The 24672-nt window shown below is 38.4% G+C and overlaps 1 long non-coding RNA gene across 11 annotated transcripts in view; it reads right to left on the reverse strand.

The window, feature by feature from the left end:
* Positions 1 to 24672, reverse strand: part of LOC134761532 (uncharacterized) — a 68606-nt gene that overhangs the window by 18643 nt on the left and 25291 nt on the right. For 3 of the 11 annotated variants that reach the window (XR_010140242.1, XR_010140232.1, XR_010140239.1), the window contains 3 exons: positions 23288 to 23498; positions 16759 to 16941; positions 2611 to 2734 (listed from right to left, as the gene is read on the reverse strand). This is a non-coding gene — a long non-coding RNA (uncharacterized LOC134761532). Of the gene's footprint in view, positions 1 to 2610; positions 2735 to 6137; positions 6224 to 16758; positions 16942 to 23287; positions 23499 to 24672 lie in introns of all 11 variants that reach the window. The other 8 variants (XR_010140240.1, XR_010140236.1, XR_010140234.1 and 5 more) reach the window with 6 other exon arrangements.

Here is a 24672-nt window from a genome sequence, read left to right on the forward strand (position 1 = left end):
AATTCCACTCACTTGGACCCACTGTACTCCACCCCTCGTGGGAGGGCGCATGCAGGTGAGCAGGTGCAGGAGCCGGGGCAAGCACTTTTGGGTGTCAGCAGGAGCAAAGTCTGTGCAGGCCCCAACAGCAACATCTGGAAGGGTACCTGTGACCCCTGAAGTCCCAGAGGGAGTGTTGCAGTGCTCTTTTAGCGCTGCTGTCCACGGACAGCTTAAGTGTTAACAGCTCAGTGGACCCTCTACCTTTTCGTGTGAGGCAGCTGCCTTCTGCCAGAGAGGGCAAAGGGTCAGTGTGACAGCCTTTTGTATCTGCACTTGTGGTTCCTGAGTTCTTCTGTGGCGTCCAGGAGGTATGAGGTCACACGAACGAATTGAAGGATTGTAAATGTGGGAAATTTTATTGCTGATGGGCATGGCTGTCAGTGGGAAGGGGAGCTGAAAAGGGGACAGAGCTGGAAGGTAATATCCTCCTGAAGTCCAGGAGTCTCCAATCAGATTCTTCTCCCAAGTTACATGGTCAAGCTGTCCCTCTGGAATCAAGCCGCTTCTCCCCAACATCCAGCTATAGTCTCTGACGTCCAGCTGCTTCTCCTCTCACTGTCAGCTGGGTATGAGGTTTTTTATAAGCCCAGGATGGAGGGCAGGGCAGGCAATGAGTGGTTTTGGAAAAGGCAACATTCAAGTGGGAAAACAGGGATGTAAGTTCTCACTTCGGGCTGCGGTTTCAGGCTTTTCAGCTGGAGGGTGGGGCTTTTGCCAGGCACCCGCCCTTTCTGACTAGAATGTCTCTGCCTCCTGCCTCTATTGTTGTATCCATAGGAGCAGAAATACGATATTGAACAAATGGAAATAGTGGCCAAGACCAAAACCAGTAGTGTTTATCAAATTTCCATGTTCTCATCAATGGAATATAGGGGAGATGAGGTGTCCCTTCTGGTATAGCAGTTAAAATCAAGTGTGACTTCTGCATGTTGACTCTCTCCTAAGGCTAGCTGGTTGAAAACAAAGCGCTCAACTCCAACATGGCAGTGTTAAGCTGGATGCAGCCTGGCCCCTGGGTTGCCGCTGGAAGGGAAGTGGTGTAGGAGAGTTACCAGGCCAGCCTGCAACAGACTGCAATGTAAAGGGAGATATGTCTCTGTTTCATTAAGCCATTGAGAGCTCAGCAGTTTTTTGTTATTATGGCATAATCTAGCCTATTGTGATTAATACAAAAATAGATCCGGAAGTGAGGCACAGGAGGCAAAGAATGGGCTACACTGGAGATATCTGAACACAGAAAGGAAGAAGAGAGAATGATTGTATGAGAGAGTAACAAGTTGTGTGAGCTTGCTTATAAATAGTTGAGAAGGAACCAGTAAAGAAAGAAACAGGCAATGCAAGAAACAGGGGAGCTAATAGACAGATCTGTTCTTATGAAGAGAAGTGAAAGGTTGAGATTAAGGACTCAAATGAAGAGATACATCTTAGAAGGTGTCTTTGCTCAGAGACAAGAGCAAAGGAAAGTGAAATGGGAGAAGAAACCAAAACACAGAAGGGGGAAATTATTGAAAGTTGCAGAAAATGTAATAAGCAGCAAAATGGACCATTTTTAGCCACCTTCTGATAGAAGTGTAATCAAAGGAATTTCCAAATGACTGAGCTTATATTAATCTTCTCTCACACACTTAAATTTATTTGGCTTTATCCCTACAGGCCACATGTAATACCTATTCTTAATTTATGCTAAGCCTGATATCTTCTAAATCTTACATGTTTTTAATGCAGTACTAGACAGAGTTATTCATGCTCCATGCACACTAGCAATATCATAAATTCAGATTGGGAATTACTGAGGTATGAGAGAGCTTACCAACCTGAACTCAATAGAAGTCCAACAGCATTATGCATAGGTTTTAGAGAAAGAGATTTTGTTTGAATTGAGCATCAAATAGAAGAAAAAGATATATACCATTTGAAAAAAAAAGGTTGTAAAAACATAATTTACAGAAAAATATGTTCTGCGTTATATTAAAGAGAGAGTAAGAAAAGGAGGGATAGAGGGAGGAAGGGAAAGTTACCAGTTTAAAATTTTTGTTAAGTTGTAAGTTACACTTTCCTTCTACTTCTGCTCCCTCCCACTAAATTCCCAAATGCACAGTGACCAGGTCAGTGGACATGTAGCCATGCAAACTTACTGTTCCCAATAAATCCCTCAACAGATTTGGAAATATTAATTTATTTTATATGTGACAATATCACTCTTTAAAAACAGGTGATGGGTTTTGTGTCAGTTATCTTATCAACAGATCAGACTTTAGCATCTTCAGGGATCTTATTTCAAGAGTACAGAATAATACTGTATGAAATATCTATTGATTTTCATACAGTTAATAGTCAAGCCCCTCTCTCCTTCCTTTCGAATATCTCATATCTGCCCACTTCTTTCACTCACACTGTCTCACACTCTATTCAAACCCCACATCACCTTACACCCAGAATTCCTAGCTCTTCAGAGTTCCCAGCCCCTGTCTATACTAAACACCTCCTTAAAGCATTATCTTCATCATGTCATTCCCAGATTTAAAAACTTTTAATGCCTCCTCAATGTGTATAACAGGGGATATTTACCTGGCATTCACAAAAAGGTTTCCAGAGGATTTCTGAAAGCACTGAAATTCTGTGCAATCATTTGTGTGCTGTGAATTATTTTGCTGGTAAAAATATTTAGTTTCTTCAAATCCTTCTTGAGGTCCTACAAAAGGCCGAAAATCATTCATCTTTAAGGCAAAATTTAAGCTCAATGACCAGCATTCAAGAGGTGAGATCAAGCTTGCATTTCACTCTCGTCCCCTAAGTCAAGTCCTTAGGTGAGTAAGTTCTCCTCATCCTATACATTTATTTATTCATTCAACAAATATTCATTGAACACTTCTATGTTCCAGACATGATTATAGGCACTCAGGACACATAGATGAAAGAATAGCCTCCTCCCTAAGGTATTTCCAAACTCTTGTCAGAACTCCGCTCTCAAGCAGGTAGGAAACTAGGTCTATGGCTGGGCTTGATATTTCAGGAATTGGAGAAAGGTATCAGACTGGGATGAGAGAAAGGGTCCTGAGAGCTCAGGAACAAAATGTAACAAAGGTAACATCCACAGAGATCCTCTAACACATCAAGTCCAAAGGAGAGTGAAGAGCAGAGAAGTGAAAAATCAAGCAGAAACAGAATCCAAAGCTCAGCCAAACTAGAAACAGCAAGTGGATTCAAGAGGATAAAGAAGAGATGTGGCCTGTGGGAATTCTCTGGAGTACCCATACATAGACCCAGATTCATTTCTACACAGTCTCCAATGGTGTCAGTTCAGTGGGAGAGAGCTGCCAGGACTCCAAGAAACAGCAGAGGGACAAGAGACACTAAAGTCTGCTGAGAGAGTCCTGGAAGGCTTTACGATGCTGGTCACATATAAGGTGACCCTTCAAAGAGGAGGAGGATTTTGTCAGATGGACAGAAGGGAGGGCAGGACATTCCATAAAAGGGAACACTCAATGCAAAGGCCCAGAGTCTTGACATAGCATGTTTGGGAGAACAAAAAGTGATTTAGTATAAATGGAGGCTTGGAGAAAATTATTTAGAGATGATGACTGATACTCTCCCTAAGTACATAGATACTTGACAGTCCAAAAGAAAATTAGATATGTAACTCAGAATTTTAGAGCAGAAATAATTGGAGTTTGCTAGACAAAGTCCCTTTAAGTAACTATGTCTTGGGGAAGATTTGTCTCACCCAAATTAACTGAGGGCAAAGCCAACGCTAGATTTCTTGTCTACTAATCTAATTTGTTTGAAGTTGCCTGTGTCCCACACAGCCAGCTCTGACACCAGATTCAAACCATTTGGCCTCATATTAGAAGTAGGGCATTCAGGAACACACATACACACACAACATCCAATGACTATAAAGTCGGAGGGTAGGTGGGAAAATGGTAATTTTTCACTTTAATAGTTTATAATACTGAACATCTTTGAATATTCTAATAAGAAAAAAATAAGAGAAGTCATAAAAAGAATGAGGTAATACTATTATCTCTGCCAATGACAGAATAGGGGCCCAGCATTGTACTTGTTGCATAGCCAGTGGTGTGCTGGCAAATGTTTAACAGCCAGTATGCAGGGAAGGAATGGAACGGGGAGCTCATCTGTAGGGTTTTCCAATTTCTATTGTGTAAATATGCTTCTGTGGCTGATTTCAAGCTACCACTGTGGTATAATGGAGATGCTAACAATTGGTTCTCAGAAGTTAGTACAAGCTGGTTCAAGTGCACCACTGCTAGTAGAACTCAATAAGCATCCAATAGATCCATCAACAACAAACCAACCACCACCTACAGGGCCTTCAACTTTCTCTGGCTTCAGTCAATGATTAAGCCACAGCTGCCCATTCCTGGCAGACAAAATGAAATAGTTAATCTATCTAGCTAAGAAGTGCTGCATTTCACAGAATATAAAGAGGCTAAATCCTCCATTCCTAGCACTACGGCCCTCCTCTCCCCTACCTTAGCTCACTAGCATGGACTTGATCTTGATCTAAATGATGCTGTTGTTCATCACACTTTCAGGAACAAGTATGACAAAAGCATTGGCCAGAACCAATGAAAAGATTCCTTTTGGAGTACTTAAATCATTTAGCCTTGCTTGTGAAATTATGTTGAAATGAGGCAGATGGAAGTTCAGCAGCAGTCATGCCAAAATCAATGTCAAGTTTGACATTCAGATATAATACTGAATAGGCTGGGCATGATGCCTCACACCTGTATTCTCAGCACTTTGGAAGGCCGAGGCAGACAGATCACTTGAGGTCAGGAGTGTGAGACCAGCCTGGACAACAAGGTAAAACCCCATCTCTATTAAAAATACAAAAATTTGCTGGGCATGGTGGCGGGTGCCTATAATCCCAGCTACTTGGGAGCCTAGGCAGGAGAATCACTCCACCGGAGGTGGAGGTTGCAGTGAGCTGAGATTGCACCACTGCACTCGAGCCTGGGCAACAGAGTGAGACTGATGAATGTGGATAAAAGTTCTGGAAAAAGTACTAGTCTGCTTGCTTTCTTAGGACCTGAGCCATTCATCCCCCAGCCATGCTAAAGTGAGTATTTGAATGGTCTTTTAAAGAAAGGCTTTCTAGGGCTAGAAAACTGTGCTGGTAGCTTCCTCTGCAGGCCTTAACCACTTAATCAGCCCATCTGGCACTTCTATAACACTCACTGGGAGGCTTTCTGACTCTTCTAGCTTCAACCTAGCATTCTGATCTGCTGAATTGACTTTTTGATTCAACCAGGCCACCCTTCCAGCTCTCTGCTGCCCCCTTCTGTCGCCAAGCAGTAACGACCACGTTGGCCCCATCTTTTGGACAGGAATCTTGTACTCAAAACCAGTGACTTCTCTGTTCTTTCCCTTTTGGCCTCTGCATGTTTCTCTGAACTGTTAACAACTCTTCCTGCTTTGTACTCTGGTTTGGCTTCAAAGAAAACTGTCTCTCCTGGACTTTTCACAACTTCTCAGTTAACACTTGTGAGTCCTTTCCTGAATTTCCTCTTTTTATCTCATTAATAAAGAACATATTCAAACAGACAATTCAAGGACATCTGCTTCTTTCCTTCTATACTCATTCTTAAGGGAAATTCTTCCCTTTACAGATTTTCAAACAACAGCCTCAATGGAAGTCATAGATTTCCATTACGAGACCTAACATTTCATTTTCTCTATAGTCCTACATTTTTCACTTTTTTTTTTTCACAGTCCTTATTTATACAGATTTCTGGGTTGGAGTTAGTTTAGCCAGCTGGTCTGGCCCTGGCATTCTAGCGACTAGATTATGATATCTAGATCTCAAAAGGGCAAATTGTGTAGGTCTTTCTGAGAAAATTAGAATATTACTTCCCGTGTGGATGTCCAGGAAACTTCCACTGGAAATTTATCAAAACTGGGGAGATGATGATTAATCACATCCAAAGAATAGGCTAATATGTACACAAATGAGACAGAAGTGAAAATAGGAACATTGTCTTGGTATGGACAAAGGGTTTGCTATGGCAGTCACCAGGCTGGTTCATGTAGCCGTGAGTTGAGGTTTGCTAACAAAACAAAGAGGTTCTTACCTCCAGAATGCTACTGGACCCACAAATATCAGGGACAGATTTGATGACTTCTTTAAGTTCCCTTCTTTACGTTCTCACCTAGCAGTCTATAATTTTAGGATTGTGGAGAATATTAGTAATAATTAAACATGGCAGCCCTTAATCAATGGCATTTAGACAAAAAGATGATGCATTAAACATGCTGTTTTCACTGTCCTCCCCATCTTCACCCCTGTGCAGCCCTGTTAAGAACGAACACATTAATAATTTACAAACACGCACATATGCTAATCTATTTTCTAAAGTGATGGAAAGATTCATAGTTTGCCAGTGTCCGTTCCAAGCAGCATGATTTATTGAGGATTAAGGTTTAAGCTTATCCTCTCTAAATTCATCCACAGTAATAAGATTTTGGTTCATTTGAATATAAATGCTGCAGCTGAGTATCCAGAAGCTGCGTTTATTTAAATCCCTATCCAAGATATTACTGAACATCTTGCCTACATGTCTGACATAACTTTTTTTTAAAGTAAGTTAACATTTACTCAGAAGTGAGCTGAGTCCACAATCAAATCACCTCATTTCTATTTTAAATAATTGTATTTTATTTCACTTTTAAATTTACCTTGGGTACGTTCCACTTATATTTTTTAAAATAGTATTTTTCTGTCGCTGAATAAAACCAGCTGACCCAAAGCAACTTTTATGCTGACAATTTGATCAAAGTAGATCACTCTGAAGTAAGCATGACATATTCTGAGTAACGCAATATGCTTATTACAAAACAGTATAAAAATGGCTTCATTACAATGTTGTCAGTAGATAAAGACATTACCAATATTGGATTTTACATATTCTAAGGAAGGAATGAGACAGACTTTTTTTGGCTTTGAATGTGACAGACACAATTTCATCAATCATACAAATAAACCCATGGTATGCAGATCTATCATTATATAAATGTGGAAAATTATATTCAATTAATTAAAGTTTAATTTAAAACAGTGAATATAACTAATATTTGGTATACATACATATCAGAATTTAAGATTGAATGTAGTTAATATTACTGGAAAAAAATAATAAATTATTCAATTATCTTCTGTTTACACTGCAAACAGAAATATTTTGTAAAATCTCGCCTGCTTCAATTGTAAGTGGTTAGAAACTAGCAATAAATTAGTATGTCTTGAATTCCTAGGTTTTAGATTTCAGGCAGCCAACTTGAAAAAAACACAAGATTGATAAAGTCATAAAAACTTTATGTAAATACATAGTTCACTGCTTTGAATTAAAGAGTAAACATAAAGATTAGTCACTAATTTGCTGATGGGGCTTAACATTTCTTGGACATCTGCCAACATTTGTACATTTAAAGCTAGGAAAGAAACCAGCATTTCTTCAATCTTGCCACTAGGTGGCATAGACTTGGAGACTCAGCCTTGGCTTAAAAGTAGTTTAAGCAAAACACAAAACACAGAATCTTTGTATGGTGGACATAGAGAAGAAAAGTTTATATTACCTTGGATCAAAGAGGATAAGAAGAAGAATAAATAAATAATATTTCCCTATACCATATTTAAGTTTTCCTTATGAAAGTTTAGAATACAAGAATTTTATAATTTGTCATACATGGGAACAGGGAAGAAAATAGGTGGTAAAAAATGAAATATTTTCCTTGAAATTTATCCATTTTTAGCTATGAAAAAATTACCACAGAATAGGGAAGGATTAAAACCAGTGATTCCCCCTTTCCCCACTTTTGGAATGAACACAGGTAAATATACGCATGCAACTATTAGGAACAGCTTAAAAATTAGTTGAATTTAAATTGAAAACATCTGGTGACCTACTGAGCAATTTAAATGCCTTAAATTTAGCTTTTTATTGATAAATATTCATGCTAATTTTCATTCCAAATAACATTTCTAACAGCTTTATTGAGATAAAATTTATATACCATAAAATCCAACCATTCAAAGTGCACAATTCAGTGCTTGCTAGTATAGTCACAGGATTGTACAACCATCACCATAATGTCAGGACCTTTTTGTCCCCCTTGAAAGAATCCCTGTGTCTATTGGCTGTCATATCCATCCCCCTCCCTGTCCCACCTCATCAGCAACCTCTCATCTATTTGGTGTCTCTATGGACTTGCCTATTCTGAATATTTCATATAAATAGAATCATACAATATATGGTCTTTTGTGACTGATTTTGTTCATTTAGCATAATGTTTTCAAGATTTATCCATGTTTCAGTATGTATCAGAACTTCATTCCTTCTTAGGGCTGAAAATATTCCATTGTATAGATATCCCACATTTTCCTTATTCATTAATCAGTTGAACATTTCGATTGTTTCCACTTTTTGGCTATTATGAGTCATACTACTATGAACATTGGTGTACAGATATCTGTTTGAATTTGTTTTCAAATTTTGGAGTACATACCTAGGTATGTACTCCATCTAGGCATTACTGGGTTACTGGTAATTCTGCTTAACTTTCACAACAGCTCCACCTTTTACATTCCCACCAGCAATGTACAAACATCTCAATTTATCTTTATTTCTCCTTGGCAACATTTACTATTTCTGGGGTTTTTGTGTTTGCTTGTTTGTTTGTTTGTTTTGTATTGCCATCCTAGAGGGTGTGAAATGGTATTTCATTGTGGCTTTGACTTGCCCTTCCCTAATGCCTGATGATATAAACCATCTTTTCATGTGCTTACTGGTCATTTGTATATTTTCTTTAAAGAAATATCTATTCAAATCCTTTGCCTATTTGTAACTGGGTCGTTCGTCTTTTTATTATTGAGCTCTATGAGTTCTTTGTGTATTCTGAATATAAATCTCTTATCAGACACATGGTTTCCAAATATTATTCCTGTGCTGTGGATTGTCTTTTCACTTTCTTAATGGCATCCTCTGTAGGACAAACTTTTTAAAAAATTGTACATAGTTTAATTCACCATTTTTTTGGTCACCTTTGCTTTTGGTGTCGTATCTACGAAACTATTGTCTAACCCAAAGTCACTAAGATTTACTTCTATGTTTTCTTATAAGAGTTTGATTGCTCTTACATGAGATTTATGATCCATTTTGAGTTAACTTTGTACCCCACATACAGTGTGAGGTAGAGCTCCAACTTCAATCTTTTGCATGTGGATATGGAGGCGTCCCACCATCATTTGTTGAAAAGACTATTCTTGCCCAATTACTGAATTGTCTTGGTCCAAGTAACATTTTGTATCTTAAATAATTTGCATCATTTGAAAGTAAAATTAAGAAGTATTATACCAGATGCTTTACTGAGGCTCAAACATTCAAAGGTTATACATTTCAAATAAGTTTGTGATTTCAACACAACTCTATGCCAAGCATCAGTAGATATGCAATAAAATGTTAATAAATGAATAAACACACAAACCTGTTTAATTTTTGTTTTCAAAAATCAAGTTATGTATCTCTACCTTCATTTTGCTTCATATATTTTATTTACAAACTACAAAATTCTGAGATTTCATAATACAGGACACTAGTAAATTTACTAAATGCTTCTTGATGTCTATTTGCTTCGTGATAAAAGTTGTTAATGTAAGAAAACTTGTTTAGAAGACTACATATATTGAAAAAGCATCTGGCTAAGTGGTCCAATTTACCTGGAACCTTTTTGTTTTTTTTTTTTTTTAACATTTCTCATCTGTGCTGTCTCTCAAACTAACCAATCTGCTGGTAGCAACCACACATGATATACAAAATGTGTCATCAACTTACCTAAGAAAAGTTAGTAATTACTTAAGAAAAGTACGATACAATGTAAGGATCATAACAATTAACACCAATTATTGAACACTGTACAGGTACTTTATGTCTGGTTAAGCTACTGGCCTAGAGGGCAAAATTAGTATGCTGTGGAACCTGTGCTGAAACCCAGACCTGACTCCAAAAACAATGTTGCTGGCCTCTTTATTGTGTCATCCAAAGACAGTATGGATTGTGTTAAATTCCCCTATGAAGACCTAACACAGGTGTCTCTAGATAAGTAGAAAGTATTTGTATTTATAATGGTAACACTGAGGAGGTTCAGGGGCACATAAGATCCCGCATTTCAAAATGTATTCCCCACCCAATATGTTACTACAAATGTACATACAACTGTAAACAGCATAACAGAATGTGAAGCATGACAGCATTCATCATTTGTTCTTTTATTCATTCATTCAGCAAATATTTAGAGTGCTGGTTATGAACTAGACATTATCCTAGGCATTGGAGATTCATCAATAAACAAGACAATGTTCTTGCAATCGTGGACCTTCTTGAGAGTGAATAGACTGAGATAAGAAATACAGGTATCTAAAAATAGAATAAGATCATTTTTGGTGGTGAAAAAGCTATGAAGAAAATTCAAAAGGATGATTAAATAAAGAGTTATGAGAAGGGAAGGGCTACTTTGGCTCAGAGAGTCAGCAAAGGTCTCTATGTGAAAGTAATATTTGGACCCATACCAAAAACATGAGAAGGAGTGAGCTATGTGAAGATCTGGGGAAAAGGAGTTCTAGGTAGAGGGAACAGCACGTGGAAACACATGGAGGTGAGAATGAGCCTAGCAGTTGGAGGAAGAGATAGAGATAGCTGATGGAACATAGTAGATGAGGGTGAGAGTGGTGGAGATGAAGTCTGGACAATAGGCTTCACATAAGCTCTTGTCCATCATAATAAGGAGTTTGGTTATTAACCTAATCATTTTGGGTAAACTTTAGAGAATTTTAAGCAAAAAATAATATTGCTAGTGAATATGGTGAGAAGTAATTCAAGATATATTTTACAGGTAGAACCAGGAGAGCTTGTTGAAGTATCATATATACAGGTGAGAAAGAAAAAGAGTTAGATTCATGAAGCCAGGTACTTACACTGTAAAACATAATTCATACTTCTATTTTTGCAAAATAGAAATTGCAAATTTCATAACATTATTGAAATTAAAAGAAAAACTCTGCTTCCTCTCTTCCTCTTCTTCTTCATCTCATCCCCACGGACAATTTTATCAACATCACATCAGTTTCTGCATTCCAATAATTTTAGTCACACCATGCCTGTGCTGTGAATGATACATAGTTTATTGTACCAATGTGCTATGCACAGGAGGAACGACAGAGTTATTCTTTCCAAGAAAACAAAAATCAACTATCTTGCCATATTCACCAAAGTGCTTTTTGCTTAAATAATTGAGTGTGTCCCTGGTGGTAAACGTGTCTGGGATTACTTGCCCCATCCATAGCCCCTTCTCTGAAAACTACTGATAAGGTTTGGCTCTGTGTCCCGTCCCCCACAATTCACTTTGAATTGTAATAATCCCCATGTGTCGTGGGAGAGACCCGGTGGGAGGTAATTGTATCTTGGGAGCGAGTTTTTCCCATGCTGTTCTCGTGATAGTGAATAAGTCTCATGAGATCTGATGGTTTTATAAAGGGGAGTTCCCCTACAGGAGCTCTCTTGCCTGCCAGCATGTAAGACGTCCCTTTGCTCTTCCTCTGTCTTCCACCATGATTGTGAGGCCTCCCCAGCCATGTGGAACTGAGTCCATTAAACCTCTTTCCTTTATAAATTACGGGGTCTCGGGTATGTCTTTATTAGCAACGTGAGAACAGACGAATACAACTACCTTTACCTATAATCTCACCCAAGGAACCAGCCCAGACATCCATGTTTGTACCATGTAATTTCATTCCCTACCCCCAACACATACGCGATTGGACCAGGATTGCCGGCTAGTTTATTAGTAGATAAAAGCGTTGATAAAGCAAAGGGGGAGCCTACTAGTGTTAGGTTCTGGAACTGACAGGTCATGGAGAGAGAACTTGAAACCATACCAAGGTGAGACAAAGCCAAGTACATGCTGCAGTTATGGGGAAAAGAAACTGTAGCAGGTCAGGAGATGGGAAAGACCAGACCAGTATAAAGACAGATAGTGGAAGACCAAAACATAGAAACAAGAGAGCATGCAGACTTAGAATTCAATAATCTAATGGTTTGGGTGGGTGTTTTGCAACCAGAAGTCCTGGCTGAAACAATCCCCTACTCCATTCAACATATAATGCCATTTACAAATACCTGACTTTAACTCAACTTTTATTAGGAAAAATTCTAAAGCCTGGCTATAGTGGGCCATTGGTGGATATTTTTGACCAACTGACCTATCTTCCATTCAATGAAACAAGATTCTGTCTCAGAGTATGAATCTTCCAAGATAGCTCGAGACCGTCAAGGTCATTAAACCCTCTGTGACTCATGGAAAGGGAAGGAGTTTAAAAATTATATCTCCTCTTTCCAAAAATCCCTAACTGGTATTCCATGACACTTAAAAAAACTCTCATGATTGAAACTACAAGAAAAGGCTTTTTTTTTCTGGCCAATATTGCTTGTACTATCACTAATTTTCTAGCTGAGATTAGAATATGTATAGTGATAAGATGAAGTATATGAAAGTTACGTTATCATGTTGTGCTATATTGTAGAACCAAAACAAAAAGAAATTGTGAAGGTCTGTCACTGGAAATGTGTAAGAACCTGATAAGAAAAAGGGAGTCTGGAATGTGACAAAATCCATGGATAAATATAACTAAGTGTAGCAAAACTCAAACAATAGATATTCTGGGCACTAAAAGATCTAAAATAGAAACAAGGACAAAACGATACATTTTTAACTGTATATCCACACACATACTGTATTCCTATGTAGGTATGCCCTATGCATATGTGTATACGAATACATGAAGAAAAGGCCAGGGGAAGACGCACCAGCTGATAATAACTGTGATTACCTCTGGAAAAGCTACATGAGTGGTCAACGGGGACTTGGGCTTCATCTATAATGTCTGACTTTTTTTTACATGAAATACTTATATCATTAAACATATCTTTTAATTATTTAGAAAAATATTGAACAAACACTTAAGAATGAAAAAAGAAAAAGCTGCATAAGAAACTGTGCTAATGTGAAAATAATTGCAAAATATAGGGATGTGATGTTACCCAGTTTGCCAACCTGTGAACCTGTGGAAGTCATGGCTAAAAGTTTGCAAATTCATGCTACCAAATTCTGACACAAAACTTTTAACAAGTCTTTACCATCAGCTGTTTTATTGAAATGAGAAGAAATAAGATTTAACTACATACTGCCTAATGGCATAATTAGATAATTCTAGATTCCCTTCGAGTTCAGTTCTCAACAAAAGATGAACAGTCTTGGGCTCTTTCTCACCCAACCTTGATAAAATCTGAAAAGCTGTCCCTGTCAGGAAAGCTGGTAAGAGATTAGCTGAAGCAGTAGTGCTGATAAGGAGCTTCAAACCCTTAAAGTCTGAGGTACCTCTATTGCAAAAAATTAGCTGTGGACAAATGGGAAACAACAAATGACAGGCAACCTGTTCTAAGAATTGCTGTTGAGGCACAACCTAAGATTGATATATCAAATAGTTGTCCCTCTCATCATTTCTTAATCACCCCATTCAATCCACCCTAAGTTATACAACACATAACTGAAATTTCTAACATTGAACCAAAAACTACCCCAACCATTTATCAGAATACTAATCACTTTTAAAACATTACTTTCAAAAAAGAAAAATTAAAGGAAAGAAAAAGAATGAGAAATTCACTTGCTTGTGTGCTAGATATTTTAAACCTTTTCAAAATCATGACCTAACCTAAAATGTTCTAGAAGCACAAGGTAAAATCATATTTATTTCCATGTGCCTTACAGACATCCTCCTTACCTCATTGAAGGTATTCCGAAGGAAAATTTGAGAGATCATTTTGGTACTAAAATGAAAGGTCCCTCTTTAAAAATGTATATAGAATGTTAGGAAAATCTTCAAAATGTCTAGGAGAAAGACTAGAAGAGAGATTTCCCTTGGAGTATTTTTCTTCTGTTTTTGAAAGGAAAAACACAAATAAATGAGTGAAGATATCAATTTAAAAGCACTCATATTCCTCATTTTTCTGTGCACATTACTGAATACTGTAAATAGGGTGTATGAACTTCCAATTGATTTTCCACAAATAACTACAGATTTGCACACATTTATTCATTCTTTTACAGTGCCCTGTGGGTCCAATACATTCATTTGCACAGTGGCTAGAGACAGTCTAGGAGAGATGCTGCAGGCCCCAAAGCAAGTGGGGCTAACTGGACTATGTGAGAATTGAACCCATGACCTTGGCCTCCACTAGACTATAATCAAAAGAGTTAATAACCAACCAACAACTGCTCAGATAACAGCAATTTCCAAACATAACAATAAGAAGAACAGTACTTCAGAAAATAAAATTTTAAGTATGCTATTGAAAACCTGGATAGCAAATAGTGGAGCGAAAAATAAATACCTGCTTTCTAGTCAAGTCCAAAATACTTTCTTATTATTGTTGTTGTTAAACCTCAGATAACTTTTGGCGAAATAATTTTGAATGTATATTTTATTTCTTCTTCTTTGTTTTTTTTTTTTGTTTGTTTGTTTGTTTGTCTTGAGACAGTTTCCCTCAGTTGCCCAGGCTGCAGTACAGTGGCGCGATCTCGGCTTATCACAACCTCCACCTCCAATGCTCAAGTGATTCTCCTACCTCAGCCTCCCAAGTAGCTGGGATTATGGGCATGCACCACTATACCCAGCTAATTTGTGTATTTTTGGTAGAGACAGGGTTTCATCATTTTGCCAAGACTAGACTCGAACTCCTGGCCTCAAGTCATTCTCCCACCTCAGCCTCTCAAAGTGCTGGGATTATAGGCATGAGCCATCACACCCGGCCTCAAATGTATATTTTTAACCTAAAGTGTTTCTTATGTGTAGTTAAACAAGTCTTTATCCACTAAAAAAGTATATGAGACTGTTAAGAGTTCATCGCTGTGGGAACAATAATAAGCTATTGATCAGAAAGGACTGAGTAATAAGCTAAAGTAGAAACAAGTTAGTAATCCATTAACTAGTAAGTTAGTTACTAGCTTCTGTATGTGTATCTGTTACAGAAAAAATAAAAGCAACCACAATGTTCAACACAAGCTACCAGCAACATTTGGCTCCATAAACAGCTCTCCATAGGTCCCAGATGAAGAGAAGGGCCAGAAAAACCAAAAGTGAGAAACTGTAATGGTTAATTTTATGGGCTGACTGGGCTAGGCCAAAGCACGCAGTACTTGGTCAAACATCAATCTAGAGTCTCCTGTGAAGGTATTTTATGGATGTTATTATTATGTAAACAGTAGATTTAGAATAAAGCAGATCATCCCTCGTAATGTATGTGGGCCTACTCCGCTTAAGTGAAGGCCTTAAAAGAAAACAGACTGAGTATCTACGGGGAAGAAAGGATTTTGCCTGTAGCCTACTTTCAGTCTCAAACTGCAGCATGAACTCTTCCCTGGGACTGTAGGAGGGCAGAGGTGGACTAAGGGAGACCTGTCAGATGCTGTACTTCAGGCAAGAAATGATAGTGACCCTAGTCATTAGGGGGTAGACATGCAATTCCATCAATACATGGGTGGGAGAATTCCAAATTGGAGCTGCATTTCTTTGGAAATACTGGGTCCTGAAGGCTGCAGCGATTATACCATAGAGCAATGACCAAGCCTTATGCATGGATCCAGCTAAGTATTCTTACAAGTTCCTGAGGTGGGCAGGCGGGAAAATCAACCAGCTACTTTGCAATTACAGTGACTATATTTATAATTATGGTCACGTGCCACATAACAATGTTACAGTCAATGGCCAACTGTATATATGACTGTGGCCCCATGAGATTATAATGGACCTGAAAAACTATCACTCAGTGATGTCATAGTGAAACTGCCTTTGCAAGATTGTAACTGAGGAGATTATGACAGTGAAAGAGATCAGACCTAATCGACTCTATCTTGCTTCTAACCCCTAAGCTGTCCTTGTTCATTCCTGAGCAAGGAACTCTGGGAAGGAATTCAGTTCATGGTTTGACTCTGAAACAAAATTGGTAACAGCCCTTTCCTGAAAAGACCCCCTTCTTGCCTGGGGTCCAGTCTGCCTTTGCAGGACTACCAAATTAGCTACAAGATTGGAAATTGCAGTTTGGGGGTCATGCAGCCTCTGGGTCCAAGAGGCTGAACCTCCCCAGGGGGTCACACAGCCTCTGGCTCCAAGAGTCTGAACCTCCCCAAATTGCTCCTGGGGATAACATCAATATTGTAAAACCTAAGATCAGGGCTTGAGATATGTTGCAGACCTTGCACTTGATGGATCAGCTGACACCACCCAGACCAGTAATCTGGGCCAACCAGTTCTGCCATCTCACCCAGGAACAGAAGACATTTAAAAAACCTAACTTCAACCCCCTATGATTCCATTTCCAACCTGACCACTCAGCACTCCCCATTTCCCAAGGCCCTACCCGTCAAATTAGCTTTAAAAACTCTGATCCCTGAATGTTTGGGGAGACTGATTTGAGTAATAATAAAACTCCAGTCCCCTGCACAGCAGCTCTGTGTGAATTACTCTTTCTCCATTGCAAATCCCTTGTCTCGATAAATCAGTTCTGTCTAGGCAGCAGGCAAGGCGAACCCACTGGGCGGTTACAATAGCCATTGTGAAATTGTAGTGCGTAACACATTACTTACAAGTTTGTGATGATGCTGGTATAAACAAATGTTGTGCTGCCAGTCTTATAAAAGCATAACATTATGGCCGGTTGTGGTGGCTCACACCTGTAATCCCAGAACTTTGGGAGGCTGAGGCAGGTGGATTGCCTGAAGTTAGGAGTTTGAGAACAGCCTGGCCAACATGGTGAAACCTGGTCTCCACTAAAAAAGAAAAAAATACAAAAAAATTAGCCAGACGTGGTGGCGTGCACTGTTGTCCTAGCTACTCAGGAGGCTGAGGCAAGAGAATTGTTTGAACCCAGGTGGTGGAGGTTGGCAGTGAGCTGAAATCGCGCCACCACACTCCAGCCTGGGCGACAGAGCCAGACTCCATCTCTAAAAAAAAAAAAAAAAAAAAAAGCATAACACATACAATTATGTGCAGTATAACTGTGTTACTAGTTTATGTATTTCCTACACTACGCTTTTTATTGTTATTTTAAAGTGTACTCCATTTACTTATATATATATATTTTTTTTTTAAAGTTTATGTACCACCAGGGATGAGGTTAAAACAAAATGTTAATTATAAAACAATGTCAGTGAGGTCCTTTAGGAGGTATCCCAGAAGGAGACATTGTTACCATAGGAGATGACAGCTCCATGCACACTATTGCCCCTGAAGACCTTATGGGACAGGATGTGGAGGTGAAAGACAGTGATATTGATGATCCTGACCTTGTGTAGGCCCCAGCTAATGTGTGTCTCTGTGTCTTCATTTTTAATTTTAAAAAGGTGTAAAAAGTAAAAAATCAAAAAAAGTTAAAATAGAAAAAAGTTTATAGGATAAGGATATAAAAAAAGTTTTTGTACAGCTATACAATGTGTTTGTGTTTAAGCTAAGGATTATTACAAAAGAGTCAAAAAGTTTAAAAATTAAAAAGTTTATAAAGCAATAAAATTACAGTAAGCTAAGGTGAACTTATTATTGAAGAAAGAAAAAATTTTAAATAAATTTGTGTAGCCTAAGTGTACAATGTTTATAAAGTCTACAGTAGTAAGCAGTAATGTCCTAGATCTTCACATTCATTCAGCATTCACCCACTCAATCCCCCACAGCAACTGCCAGTCCTACATGCTCCATTCATGGTAAGTGCCCTATATAGGTGTACTTTTTTTTATCTTTTTTTTTTTTTTTTCCTGGAGTCTCATTCTGTCATCCAGGTTGGAGTAGTGTGCAGTGGTGCAATCTTGGCTCACTGCAGCCTCCACCTCTTTGGCTCAAGTGATTCTCCTGCCTCAGTCTCCCAAGTGGCTGAGATTACAGGCACCTGCCACAACACCTGGCTAAGTTTTCTATTTTTAGTAGAGATGGGGTTTCACTACATTGTCCAGGCTGGTCTCAAACTCCTGACCTCAAGTGATCCTTCTGCCTTGGCCTCCCAAAGTGCTGGGATTACAGGTGTGAGCCATCACGCCTGGCCCATTTTTTATCTTTTATACCTTATTTGTATTGTACTTTTTCTATGTTTACATATGTTTATAATTACTTACCATTGTGTTACAATTGCTTACAGTATTCAGTAGAGTAACATAGTATACAGGTTTGTAGCCTACAAGCAATAGACTATACCTATAGCCTAGGCATATAGTAGGCTGTACCATCTAGGTTTGTGTAAGTACACTCTATAATGTTCACACAAGGAAGTCACCTAACAAATGCATTTCTCAGAATGTATTCCTGTCGTTAAGTGATGCATGACTGTACAGCTAAATAAACCTGGGAAGTTCTGGTTTCATGACTATAAGGAGAGAATGTGGGACCAGAGGGACACAGTTTGCTCTGCATTCTAGAAAAAGGGAGCAATGACTTTTCTAGTCTATCTCTAGAATTATCTCCAATAGACAAAATCCTAGCTATGTTTTCATAGTCTGCCTCCTTGACATATACCTTCTTACAACACTGATGAATGATGCGGCTTTCTTGGCTTGGTGGGCCATGAGGATCATCCAACTTAGTCCTCTTATGCTGATCTATGCCCAATTAATAACTTAAGTGTAATGTGACTTCCCATGGAGATTTTCCTGTAAGATGCAAGTTCCCATAGTTGCAACCATAAACATTTTTTCTTCTTTTTTAAAATTTTGAGGTATGGGCATGGTGGCTTATACCTGTAATCCTACCACTCTGGGGGCTGAACGAGGAGGATCACTTGAGCCCAAAAGTTTGAGACTGCCCAAGCTTGGGCAGTATAGGGAGATTTTTGTCTCTACAAAAAATTTAAAAATTAGCATGGTGACACAAGCCTGTAGTCCCATCTACTCAGGAGGCTGAAGCAGGGGGATCGCTTGAGCTCGGGAAGTCAAGGCTGCAGTGAGCCATGTTCACACCACCGCACTCCAGCCTGGGTGACAGAGCAAGACCTCATCTCAAAAAAATTTTTAGAATAAATTTTATTGTGCATATTTAAGGTATATAGCATGATGTTATGAGATACATATGTACAGTAAAATGGTTACCATAGTGAAACAAATTAACATGTCCATCATCTCACATAGTTACCCACCTTTCCCTCCTGTGGCAAGAGCAGCTATAATCTACTTATTTAGCAAAAATATTGAATACAATGCACCATTATTTAATATAGTCCTCATGCTGTATATTACACCTTTAGACTTGGTCAGCCTACATATCTGCTACTATCTATTGAGAACTTTAAACCTGCATCTCCCAATTTTCTCCCCTCCACCTGAGCCTAGTAGCCACTGTTTTAGTTTCAATCTCCATATATTTGACCTTTTTTTTTAAAGATTCCACATATAAGTGAAATCATGCAATATTTTTCTTTCGTTTTGTCTGGCTTGTTTCACTTACCAGGTCCATCCATGTTGTAGGAAATGGCATGATCTCCTCCTTTTTTAAGGCTGAATAATATTCTATTGTATAAACATATACCACAGTTTCTTTATCCATTCATCTGCTGACAGACACCTAGGTTGTTTTCATATCCTGGCTATTGTGAATAATGCTGCAATGAACATGGGAGTGTAGATACCTTTAAGAGGTAGTGCTTTCATTTTTGTTGGTATATACCCCAAAAAAGGGATTGCTGGGCCATATGGTAATTCTATTTTTTATTTATTTAGGAACATCCATATTGTTTTCCATAATGGTTGTACCAATTTACATTCCAACCAACAATGCAAAAGTTCCCTTTTCTTCACACCCTTGCCAACACTTGTTATCTCTTGGCTTTTTGTTAATAGCCATCCTACCAGGTGTGAGATGATATCTCATAGTGATTTTGATTTGAATTTCCTTGATGATTAGTGATGTTGAATACCTTTTCATAGACCTCTTGGCCATTTTTGTGTCTTCTTTAGAGAAATGTCTATTCAGGTACTTTGCCCATTTTTAAATCAGCTTATATGTTTTCTTGCTTTTGAGTTGCATAAGTTCTTTATACATTTTGGATATTAACCCTGTATCAAATATATGGCTTGCAAATATTTTTTCCCAATCTATAGATTGCCTTTTCATTTTGTTGACTGTTTCCTTTGCTGTACAGCTTTTTAGTTTAATGTAGTCTAATGTATTTATTTTTACTTTTATAGCCTGAGCTTTTGATGTGATATCCAAGAAATCAATGCCAAGGTCAATGTCAAGGAGATTTTTCCCTATGTTTTCTTCTAGGAGTTTTATGGTTTTAGGTCTTACATTTAGGTTATTTATTTCATTTTGAGTTAAAAGTATAAACTTTAAAATTTGCTTGACACTTTGGGAGGCCAAGACAAAAGGATCACTTGAGCCCAAGAGTTCAAGACCAGCCTGGACAACATAGTGAAACCTTGTCTCTACTAAAAATAAATAATAACTTTTAAAAAACTAGTCAGGTGTCGTGGTGAATGCCTATAGTCCCAGCTACTTGGGAGGCTGAAGTGGGAGGATCTCTTGAACCTGGGAGGTCACTGCTGCAGTGAGCTATGATCATGTGATTGTAGTCCAGCCTGGGCAACAGAGCAAGTCCCTGTCTCAAAAAAAAATTGCTAGAATTATACATTTTATTGTAAATTAATAAGTTGGTTCAAAGTTCATTTACAGTGATACTATGTGTGTAACATACAAATTAATCCTCTTGAATCTGAATGCTCAGAAAATTTCAGGTTTCCTGTGTCTTGCTAATTGACAAGAGAATAGATGTTTATTAGGAAGAATTCAGGGGAAAAACTGAAGGAATGAGATGTGCAAAGTCACAGAGCCAGGAAAGAGAATGACACAATCGTTTAACACAAATGAAGCAGAGACTGAGCATTTGAGCATTGTTGGGAGATAAGTCTGGAAAGTTCAAGTCAGATCATCCCATGAATGCCTTGAGGAGACATTTAGATTTTCCCCCAAGGCCAAGGAGATTGCAGTCTATTTGTAAGAAGAAGAGTAAAATCATCAGATTTATTTTAGAAAAATATCTCTGGTGATGATGTGGAAGATGGATTAGAGTGTACAGCAACTAGATGAACTGGGATGAGTTAGGAGGAGTCTCAGTGGGAAACTACATAGACCTGGAAAAAGGCAAGGGCAGTAGATACAGAGTATGGAGAGTCAAGAGGGTAACACAAAACAAACCATATAAGGTGTTTAATGGAGAAGCATGGACAGATTTAGCTTAGTCAAATAATTGGACAGCAATATCATTAACTGAGATAGGAAATGGAGAAGGAAAAGTGGGTTTTGTTGTTTTTTGTGTGGGTGGAGGATATATGAAATTTGGTTTTGAACATCATGATTTTCAAATGATTATGAGTCATCCAAGTAGAGACATTCAGAAGGCAATGGAAACTACAAGTCTATACTTCAGGAGAGCCATTTGAGCATAAGCTGTAATTTTGGGATTTGCTGTAAATCATAGGCAAAGTTATAGAAGTTGATGACTTAGAATTTGGCAGTGGTGTGGGGGAATCAGGGAATGAGGTGATAAGAAGAGTAAGAATAAAATTCTGGGCCAGGCACAGTGGCTCACGCCTGTAATCCCAGCATTTTGCAAGGCCGAGGCAGGCGGATCACTTGTGGTCAGAGGTTTGAGACCAGCCTGGCTAACATGGTGAAATCCCATCTCTACCAAAAAATACAAAAATTAGCTGGGTGTGGTGGCACGTGCCTGTAATCCCAGCTACTCGGGAGGCTGAAGCAGGAGAATCACTTGAACCTCGGAGGCAGAGGTTGCAGTGAGCCAAGATCACACCACTGCACTCCAGGTTGGGCGACAGAGAGAGACCTGGTCTCAGAAAAAAAAAAAAAAAAAAAAGAATAAAATTCCGAGGACCCACATATATAAGGTGTTAACAGAATGAGAAGAGCTGTTCAAAGATTTTAAAAAGTAATCAGAGGTGTGGGAGAAGAGACAAGTAGGTGCAACGTTATAAAAGCCCATGGAAGCAAATGTTTCAGGATGAAGAGAGAAGTCAATATTCCCAAATGCTCCATAGGGTGCTAAGAGAATGAGCCCTGAAAAGAGGCCACTCCATTTATAAGTTAAGTCATTTATGACCTGTTCCAGAACCATTTCATTAAAGTGGTGAGACAGAAGTAAGATTGTGAACACAGTAAGTGAGAACAACTCTTTCAAGAAGTTTGGCAGTTAGGAAGGGAGAGAAAATGGCAATATGTGAAGGAGGCAGGATAGAGGGAAGAGGCCCAGATTGAAGATCTTGAGTCTTTATCTTCTCCTTATTCTCGCAATCCAACAGCAAATATGTCCTATTGATATTTGATTCAAATTATTTTCAAAACTCACCCTTCCTCTTTTTTCTTCAGTTGCTCAAGTACTGTCAAGACTTCTTTGTTTGTCTCAGACCTGTTTCCATCTTCCAAACAACCCTCCCTGCTTCTTTTTGCTCTTCTCTCCAAGCCATCCTCCATCCTGCTGCCAGACTAATTTTCTAGAACACCAGTTACCTCATGTCATTAAGTCGCTCAAAAAACTTCTAGAGTTCATTTACTCTTATTCCCTCTTCAGCCTGACATCTGACCAAGCTGAGATTGGTTCTCCCTGGACATTCCATAACCATCTCCTTCCATGCTTTAGCCAAGATGGACTTCTCACCGTCCAAGTCATTGAGTATGCGCTCTCTTCTGACTGATAAACCATCTGACTTTTCTCAGGTAATCAACCTCACCTGGCCTTCAAGAATCAACTCACAAGCCTTTTATAGAAGAGGAGGAGGGGGAGGAATTAAGAATAATTACTAAACAATTTTATCTATCTTACCTTATCTCGGCTAGAAAGAAGGGAGAAAGGAAACAAGAAGGGGAAACTGGTTAAGAAAATAAATTATAAGGTCTATATTAATGTAGAAATTAATAAACATATAATATTGAATCTAGTATCACTCTTGACCAATCATTCACATACTTTTGATAGTGAAGTTTTCTGTTTACTTCAGATACTAACATCTAGTTTATACAGGATAAACGACTCCTGTATTAAGGTTTCTAATCTACTATTCAATATGAAAACGATGCTAATTGATGGGTTTTGGACTTTGCAATTGGAGCACTGTGGAAAAATACCTGGGGAGCTTTTTGAAATCACACACATTCCAGGAGATTCCGTTTTCATCTCCTTCAATGGCTATGCCCTCTAGCTAAGAATCCCTGCTGCTCTGTGAGTCTTCTCACTGGTGGGAGTGGACCACTTTCCTCAGGTACAGGTTTGAGAGTCACTGCAGAGTATGTTGGGTGGCAAAAAGCAGAACGGTTACAAATTTGAGGTCAGTTATTCCTGTGAAAAAGAAAATACAAAACATTATAGTAATTAATTGAGTGACTTCAGTTCCTCAGAATATAAAGAATAGATCCAGGAAAGTACTAAATGTTACACAAGGAGAATTTTTTCCTCCCTAAATAGTCACAAAAGAATTTTTTAAACATGCAAGAAATGTAATATCAAAGTAAAAATAAACCAGCCAACCAGACTGTCTCCAATCTGTTGGGTGATATATTTAGCATATTTTGTAATTAAATGAGCTGACTTTTAAAGTTGTTTTGAGACCACAACTACTTAATTTACCTAATAAGACTGCATGGCACTCTACATATTATCCATTGTTAGCAGTACTCTTACTGCTATGTCTTGTAGAGAGACTAAGCTGCTTTTTCTTGCAACATTGTATTAATAGTTTTAATGACGTGGACATAATTTCACAGGGGCAGTATTTTATTTTTACTCAGTTCATGAACATCAAACAATCCCAAGCTATTTTGATAACTAGCATCCTCAACCTGTGCTATTGCTGTTTGCTCATAGCAATGATAACCAGTGTTTATTTAGCATCATGAAGTTTAATGACTTTGTATTTCCTTCTATTAACAAAACCCACAGAACTCTGAAATAAGTAGGCCCGTAGCTCTCATGAAAAACCCTAAAGTTCCAGAACTTCAAATTTTATCTTAGAATTTTAAAACCAGTGGGGCTTGGGCCACTACCTACTCCATGGGTTCTCACTTATGGTGAGCATCAGAATCTCTTGGGGAGCTTGTTAAATACACAAATTCCCAGGCTGGGAGGTTTCAATGAGGCTCAGAAACCTGCATTTAAAACAAGAACTCAAGATAGTCTTTGAACTTCAGTTTGAAAATTACTGACCAACACCCTCACTTATACATGATGAAACTGAGCCCCAGACAGGGTAAGTGACTTACTCAAGGTCACTTAGCTAGATAATGACAATCAAGTGTAGAACTGCTGCAGCCTAATCCTTAGTTCTGTGCTCTTCCCACGCTTATACCCTTACTGTTTAGACTGCCCTTCTGGGTTCCTACAATATGGGAGGCCACCTGTCTATTACTCCCATGAAAAGAAGTTCACGGACAATATTCTATAGATGCCACAAACAGAAGGAAGTAAGCACTGTGGGAATAATAGAAGAAAGGCTGTTAAAGCTGTTACCTTCATC

The sequence above is a fragment of the Pongo abelii genome, chromosome 5, assembly GCF_028885655.2.
Source record: "Pongo abelii isolate AG06213 chromosome 5, NHGRI_mPonAbe1-v2.0_pri, whole genome shotgun sequence".
NCBI lineage: Eukaryota > Metazoa > Chordata > Mammalia > Primates > Hominidae > Pongo > Pongo abelii.